A 9,077-nucleotide genomic window follows, 5' to 3' on the forward strand; every position below is an offset into this window, starting at 1 on the left:
TGTCCTGGGTCTTACTCAAACACCTTTTGTCCTATCAAATTTGGTTTGTTACTTTTATCATTATTGCACTACAATGACACGGGTATATCTGTTAAAAGCCAAAAGTGGAGTTTTCTCCTGTTTTCACTATTTCATAAGATGATTTGTACTCGGTTCGAGGCTAAGATAAAGATATTTCGAACCGACAATGACACAAAATACATGATAAAAACTTTTCGGAGCTTACTCGGGAGTCTTTTTAGATAATCCATCAAACTAGTTTCCTTATACTAAAGGTGCAATAAAATGGAGTTAAGCCGAAAGAAAAAATAATGCATTTGTTAAGTAGCAAGATCCCTTTGCTTACCATGAATCCGCCGTTCCTTACTCTGGGATGAGTTATCTTAGTAGCCGCTCACCTCATCACGTAATGCCACTTAAAACTCTTAATTTTTAGAGTCCTTTAGAAGCTTTAAAGTGTAAAAGGATCGTACCGTTCCTCCAAAGATATTTCCGCGTGTTCGTTTTGTTCACACTAGTAACTTCTTGGGAAACTTGAACCCAGAGTCGAACGTGTCTTTACTGATATTCTCCAAATACGTAAAGGGTACAACATATCACCCCCTCCTCTAGATTCTTCACGCACGGATGCATTCGGGAATCCGAGCCCTATTTCAAACATTACACCATAACTTTTTGTGGGAGAATTATAAGGGAAAAGAAGAGACGATTTTTCCTAGTTCCATTGTTTAAAACTACGGCCACAAGTGAAAGTGAAATCGGAGAAAGAATTCAAGAGGAGATTGTTTAAACTATCGTCATAAAGGAAAGTGAAACGAGAAAGTTAATCTTGTGGGGAAGACTGTCAAGCGTGACAGTTCGATTTGATAACTTACTCAAGAGAAATAAAGGCAGTTAAGCCATCACGCAACCTCGCCGAAGCCGAACCTCTTCTTCTCGCAGTTATCTATATTTTAACGACAGATTTGCCTATCGCGGCTACAGTGAGCGCAGTCGATCTTACACTAAACACCCTTATCTAACTTTTTTTCCTATACCCTTTCGTCTCCTCCTATGTAGCCTTGCCTTGTCTATTTCTTCCGTGCTTATTCCCGTAATCGGAGGGAAGCTTTTGCAGATTCTAAACGGAAGCAAGGCGATGGAAGAAACGGCGGCCTTATCAAAGAACGAGACTCGGGAACTTGTCGCATCACCACCGTACGTTACTGTCAAGCCGTAAACGGGTCTTCACTATAAAAATGTGTAACGTCGACGGTTCCATTGAAAGATTCAAAGCAAGATTGGGACAATAAAGGATTCATCGACTTAACAGAGGGATTATCAAGCAGACATTTGCTCCCGTTGCAACAATGAACACTATTAGAATTTTCCGTTCTCGTGTAGCTAATCCGGACCGGGACTTACAATGGGGGCGCTGATACGAAGAACGCATTTCTTCACGGAGACTTAAAGGTTGAGGCATACGGAGACCCTCCTCGGTTTTTGTACCGAACAAAGTCAAGGAAAGTGTGACCGAGCTCAGACGGACGAAGCAATTCCCCGCAGCTCGTTCGATGTATTCTATAAAAGCAACGATCTCCTTTAATGCCAACAAAGTTAAACGCGGATCACACCCTCTTTATAAGACATTACAAGTGGTAAACTCACTCTTCTCATAGTTTACACGACGACATAGTAAATGGCGGTGTAGGATGGCGTTATGAGATGACCCGATCAAGAAGTTGTCAAGTGAGGAATTCCGAGATCGTTGATCTAGGAAAACCCAGAATTTGGAATTAAGTCGTTACATCAAAAAGTATAATCTTTATTTCTCAAAGAAAGTATATTCTCGATCCCTTGAAAGAACAGATGACAAAGCTGCAAAACAGCAGAATCACCCATTGAAAGCAATCACAAACTACAAGTGCGGAGCTGGAAAGTCGATTGACAAAGAGAGATATCGTAGGCTAGTTGGAAGACTCATTTATCTCCTCTCACACTAGACCGTACATAGCCTATTCGCCCCGGGGTAAGTCGGCCATGTGGTCGATCCTCGAGATCCTCATATGCACTGCCTTCACATTTTTCCGAGATCTAAAGTCTCGCTCCAGTGGCTACTTTACTCACATACGGTCACCTCCAAATAAGCCTTTACGTACGCAGATTGGCCGGGATCTCTAGATAAATTTAAGGCTCACATCCGATATCGTACACTCGTGAGGAAACTCTGTCACTTCGTAGCGTTAAGCAAAACAGTTGCGAACTGCTGCGGAGGCGAATATGCAGTCAGGTCTGCAGTTTCGTGGAACTTCGTGGTTGCAAAAGAGTATCAGGAAGAATTGAGATCGTTCCGAAAAAGCGGGAAACTTTCCTTGTATCGCGGGACAACGCTCGCTACAATCAAGATAAATAAACTACCCAAAGCATTACCAAACAAAGCGTACGTCGAAATCGATCGACACTTCATCAAAGAAACATTTGGTGTCGCAGTTTGTTCCACGTGTCATCGGAAAAACAATTACCGACGTGTTTACCAAAGGCCCCCAACAAACTAATTTTTCATACACTCGGTTTGCAAGTCAGTACGTGCGACATCTTTGCACCAACTCGAGTGTGAGTGTTGATTTGGTATTAATGATTAAGATTAAGACGTTGATTTGATATCGATGATTAAGATTGATAGCTTAATTATGTGAATATATTGTATTAATGTAATTGACTAGAATTGATCGTGTAATATTGTCTTTCCTTATTTAGTCTTAAACTCATGTATAAGTACCCATTCTTGGCCGGTTGTATAATTATTCATACAAGAAGCCTTTTCTTCTTGCTAAAAAATCTTCATACCCAAAAATAAAATAAGGTAAGAGTTTATAAAATTGAAAACAAATAAAAGAGAGCTGAAATGTAGACCAAATTACCAAACTCCTTGTGGATGAAATCTCTTAAAAGTATGATTGACTTCTCTCCTTCATTAACTCCTTCCGGAGTCTGTTCATACTCCTCTCACACTTATTTGAACCAAAGATGGAAACTTCAACCCATTTTCTCCTTCATGTCTAAAAACCAAGCAATCTCCCAACTGTAAGTCATGATCCTCTGCAAATTTTCCCAACCCTCTTCTAATAACCGTCCGTTCATTTCATTATCCACTTATTACCTCCTTCTCAATATTGCATGTTCTTGATTACATCCATTCAGATACTTGGAAAAAGCTATTGGTATTTTCTGCAAAATAATGATACATACTAGTAAGTGTTTAAAAACATTTCAATAGACAAAATATAAAGAGTTTAATAGTACTCCCTTCGTCCAAACTTATGCGACACATTTCGACTTTCATGATTCAAACAAGTCTTTCTTTGATTGTAATTATTTCATCTATCTTTTAAATATTTTGAATTGTCAATCACTGTGACTTATAGTGTTTTCGACATAGTTTCCAAATATGTAAACTTGAAGATTCCAGGCCTGAATTCACGGTCAAAATTAAACTTTTGACTCTCAAAATCCGAATCCGCAAGCATAGAGGAAGTAGCATATATATCACACTCGAAGAAGCTTATGTAAGTACTGATTGAAGCTACAGTCAAATATTCCCTCCGTCCCAAAAAGATTTTTTTAGTTCGATTTAAGATAAAGTCACATAAAGAAGATTTTTGAAATGACATATCTAAAGTCAAATTTTTATATTCTTTTATGCCACGTAAATCATCTCATAAAGTTTAAATTATTTCTAAAAAAAAAATGGTGTCAACTTTTTTTGTATAAACCTAAAAATAGGCTAAGATAATCTTTTTCGTGACGAGGAAATAATCATTAAATCCCTAATAAAGAATTTCAGCAATTAATTGCACTTTAAACCTTTGAAAATATAGCTTAAATGAAACTATTATAAATAATCTTTAAATCCCTAGTACAGAATTCTACATATTACTACTACTTCTAGAATCTTGACATATTATAACTTGAATGAAGCTATTATCAATAATCTTTGAACCCTAATACACAAAATTATACCACTCACTACTTCTTTAAAATCTTGACATTATAACTTGAACATTACTAATGTCTTTCTTTTTTTTTTTTTTTTTTTTTTTTTTTTTTTAAAGAAACCAATTATGGGCTTATATATTAAGTGTAAGCCCCATTAAAAGGAAAATCTTTCCTTGATAATTCTGTTTTTCTTGATCAGTGCTTTAACATGATAGATTTTGAAGAAAAAAAAAAAACTTTTCCTTTATCCCATAATTTCCAGTTATATGAGGTTGCAATGGCAACCCCAACAAATAATTTTTTTTTTTTTTGGGGAATATGTTACATGAAAATAATGAAAGACTTACACTTGAGGCAAAATAGGTTTAAAGAAGGATTTTGAGCAAATTTTTCATGGCGCTGTATTTTTGAAGCAGATTAATTTTTTTTTAAATGTTGCTCGTACATTATGTTTAATATTTAAGGCTTAATTATATTTATACTTCTCGTTTTCATCTCGACAAAATTAAAAATAATTTTAAAATTTAAAAAAAAAGAAAATTTTCAATTTAAAATTCAAATTTTTTTCATTAACGAAAACGAAAGCTCGGTTTAATTATTTAAATATAAAAACATATTTTTTAAGCATACTAATAAAAAAGATATCAAAATGCTTTTAAATTTACGAGCCGAGACTAATCAAACTAATTTGTCAGTAGTATTTATTTAATGATAATAAAAAGAGTATTTATAAAACAAAATTAAGTTAAAAAACATTTCTTCAAGCTGAAATGTTTGTATTAATTTTCTTGTACCGTTTTTTTTAACGATTTTTATATTTTCAAAGAATTTTATTTTAGTTTACATCGCCATGTTTAATCAAAGAGATTTTGACATATTTTACATATCTTAATTCCACTCATAGCATCATTTTGAATATCAGATTTCGGTTTTAAGCTTATAAAAGTATTTTCGCTCGATAAAGTCTTTTTATTTACTATTTTATCTATATTGTTGTATTTTTGAAATACTCTATATAATTCTCTAATCTCCTAATCTATTTGTCATTCGCCTTTTTTATAAGAGATAATTTTTAAATTTAATTTTTTTTATAAATACTTTGAATATTTTGCCATTTTTACAAAAGAAAGTATTTCAATTTCCAATTTTTCTTACGGCAGTTTATTATTTCACAGTCTATCTGGGCAATAATAATCTATTTATAAATTAAATTTCAATATCAAAAAAATATTTTTTAGCACTCGACTTCTATCATTATATTTAGCTCAATTCGAGCAGATTCTTAATCATCGTTTCGCCGGAAAAAACACAAAAAAAAAAACAAAAACAAAACAAAACAAAACAAAACAAAAACAAAAGCTAAATCTTATCTGCCCCTGTAGAAAGTATGAAGCCCCAATTATTTTTGGGCTGTTCATTGGAAAATTCAGTGTATTCTAGAAAACTTTCGGTTCAATATTTTCCGATTTTAGTTCTTAAAAATACTAATTTTCCCGCTTCAATTTAATGCACCTATTACTATTTAGAATTTGCCGAAAATGTTTTTTACCACGCTTGCTATTTTCTAATTTTATATTCAATTATTACGCATACTTATAAGCATTTTTGCATGTAAGCCTTAAATATATAAATTTTATTTTATAAATTTAAAATATTCATGTCAAAATTTATAAATTGCTTTGACTCGCATCTAAAAAAAGTTCAATCTAAATTGAAACGGATGGAATATTTATCATAATCAAAACCTATTAATGCAAATTCGGTTGATGCGTTTTGAGTTTATTAATTATTGGTAAGTTTTCAATCTGAAGTTTATATACATTGAGTTTGTTGGTAATTTCACAATGTGTAAATACAAACGATAATAGAGCATGTCGGGATATCAATAATATCGCGGATGAATACAAGTAGTGGTATTATGGGGCGTAAGAAGGGATAAGCGCTATACAGATAAGCCAACTATAAATGCTTAATGTCTAAATTAAAGTAGTATTTGCCAGATCGGTCGCCAAGATTTTGCCAACACGCAAGTTGCACTCCAACTCAAATTTCAACTTCACCTACCTCATAATATTCAACTTTTAAACAAATCAAAAATTATAATAAAATTTTCTAGTAAAAAATTTAAAATAAGGAAATTAAAAAAAAATCTAAAAAATAAATATTTTAAAAGTAAAAATAATTACAAATATAAATCTAAATAATAATTCGAAAAAGAAGGACCATGTTTTTCGTAGTTTTTGTTGATGTATCTGTGTATATTATCGACGCAAATTAATTTATTTTAAAATGGATTATTAATGATGCACACAAAGCGTCTGGGAACAAATTTATCTTTCAAAATTATTTTGCCAAACTATTAAAGCCAAGCGCCGACGGACAACGGCCGCCATTCTAAAGTGGTATTAAGCAATATGGTTATTTATAGTCAATAATGAACACGGTGAATAGACTATCACAAATTGTATACAATTTTAAAGTGACGATCCTCAAGAAAAGTTTTGTGAGAAAGAACATTACATTGCTCAATGGCGCTGAGGGGAAATATAACATGGTCATAAATACACGATATTGATGAAAGTTGCTTGATATTTTAAATTCATTGCTTAATATTTTTAAATTTTATTTATAACACGTGTGAATATTTATTAATGAAAACTGTTTATTCTCTTATATACCTGAACAAATGGAGAAAGCCGCGAATTTTTGTTTATTTATATCAACGATAAATTTAAACTAGGTTTTTGGCACGAATTTCAGCAAAATTAGAACTTACGATGTGCACGAATCTACGACAATTCTACGACAAAAAGCCGAGACGGAAGTTGGAATTGTTAAAGTAGCTCTTCGACCGGGATTATTGTCTACATTGTATTCCGCAGAAATACAAATTTCATCGGCCTGGGAGTGTTGATCTCGTGTATCTTGCTACGAGGAGAAACGCTTAACGTTGTGCCAAATTTGTCAACTTGATGTTTTTTTCAATTTTTTATTGGGGCCAAAATTGCGCCAGCAGTCACATCCCCACGCCATTCTAAAAATAATCACTTTAGGCGTTCACAGCAATGACAGTACAGGCCAAATTTAAGGAACTAGAATTTACTACACAACAGTCATTTGCTCAAAACTGTAAAATACATATTGTATTTGCAGGATAAGAACTAATCTATCAGTATCACTGATTGTGATATCTATGTTTTAGCAGAAATCAGCAGACGTGATAAGCATTGGTCAGTCTTCATTTCAACTGGAAAAATCCTTAAGATAAACTTGGTATTATCTTGGCAGTGAGACGTAGGCCAGATTTATTTTCCTGAAGAAGAGGTTTTACCCTGCCATTCTTGAACGTTGTAAATACCCATATCATGTGCCATGTATTGTATCAGAATAAGCTCCAGAGAAGTCATCTGTGAAGTATATATATTAAATTCACATTCGTGCTGAGCACGAAAATGAGAAGGAATGATTGTTTCCTATGTGTTGGTGATTAATCACCCAGCCTTCCCACTTCTTCAAGTTGCAGATGCCCAACTTAAAATTTTGGAAACACCAAGTGCTTAGGCAAGGGGGCATTTTCAGTAATTTTTGTATCAAATAAAAGTCTCATTATTGCATGTATTTGAATTTTCTATCTCGGCAGATATATGTAGTAACATTTACGCCAGTTCATCCATATCGCGAGATGGCGTGAAAGCTATTTTCTTCAAGAAAAGACGTAAGTCCCAACTTACGCGCTAAAGTGTCGATAGCATAAAATCCTCGGGTTTGGCGCAGATGGCACACTGCAACTCAGGGAGTCCAAGAAACATCACCTGGCTTTAGAAATGCCATTTTCCACCATGAAATAAATAAGGTAAAATATATAGTCATGTATGACGGATTCAGCAGACAGATACCTTTGTATTAATGAATGCAGTCGCGAAAGTTCTTTCCTGTACAAACTTTAGAAAGAGCTTTCACCGTTCGTGTACAAAGTTATCTTGTCTGCTAGTCCCATGTTCGTTGATTGTGTAATTTTTGCTATTTATTCTGATAATTGGAAAATGGCATTTGCAAAGCCAGGTGATGTTTCTTGGACTCCCTTGAGTTGCATCCATGGCCATGTTGATGATGCCATCTGTCATGACGGAAAGTTTTATGCTATCGACACTTTTGGCGAAGTTCTAATTTGGGACTTTTCGGGCTCTTTCTTGAAGAAAATAGCTTTTAACGCCATTCGACATATGCAGATAATTTGGCGTATGTTACTACATATCTTGCCGAGATAGAGGGCCAAATACATGCAATAATGAGGTTTTTGTTTGATACAAGAATTACAGATGCCCCTTGCCTAAGTACTGAAATGCACCAAGGAAGTTGGACGTCTGCAACGCAGAAGTGAAAGGAAGGAAATCTTTGGGTGTGATTAGTCTATTTTTGTAGGAAGCAATCATTCTTTCCTCATTTTCGTGCTCAGCTTACCCAGAATGTGAGAGAATTGTATATACTACAGATGACTTCTCTTGGAGCTTATTACTTAGCAATACATGGCTATGATATAAGTATTTACAACGTTCAGAATGGCAGGGTGAAACCTCTTCTTCAGGAAAATAAATCTGACTTTGCATTCTCACTGCCACTTTGGATAATACCAAGTTTATCTTAAGGATTTTTCAGTTGAGTGAGACGGTAATGTACATCACGTACGCGATTTTCTGCTAAACAGATATCTGGCCAGTGATACTGATAGATTAGTTCTTGTCCTGCAAATGCAATATGTATTTTACAGTTTTGAGCAAATGTTTGTTGTGCTCGTAAATTCCTAGTTCCTTAATTTGGCCTGTTGCTTTTTGTCATTAGCTGGTTTCAATTTTAAAGAGTGATTTATCAAGAATGGCTGTGGAGTGTCACGCTTCCTTCATCTGGATTCTGCTGTCCACGCCAGAAGAAAACATCAAGCTCAACAAATTTTCACTGACGTCAATGTCATTACGCGCAGCCGTGATCCGTAAGCCAGTGACCACCCATTTCCAAGGCCATTGAGTGTAATTTCCTGCCCGGAATCCTAGTGTATTGGGCAATAATCCCAGTCAGGAACTGCTAGCTTAATTCAAGCTTCCCGT

General features: G+C 34.5%; 1 pseudogene; it reads left to right on the forward strand.

Annotated features, from left to right (window-relative positions):
• Positions 1-7,040: 7,040 nt before the first annotated feature.
• Positions 7,041-8,773, forward strand: LOC132042548 (uncharacterized; annotated as a pseudogene).
• Positions 8,774-9,077: the final 304 nt, after the last annotated feature.

The sequence above is a fragment of the Lycium ferocissimum genome, unplaced genomic scaffold, assembly GCF_029784015.1.
Source record: "Lycium ferocissimum isolate CSIRO_LF1 unplaced genomic scaffold, AGI_CSIRO_Lferr_CH_V1 ctg16076, whole genome shotgun sequence".
In the NCBI taxonomy this organism is placed as follows: Eukaryota; Viridiplantae; Streptophyta; class Magnoliopsida; order Solanales; family Solanaceae; genus Lycium; species Lycium ferocissimum.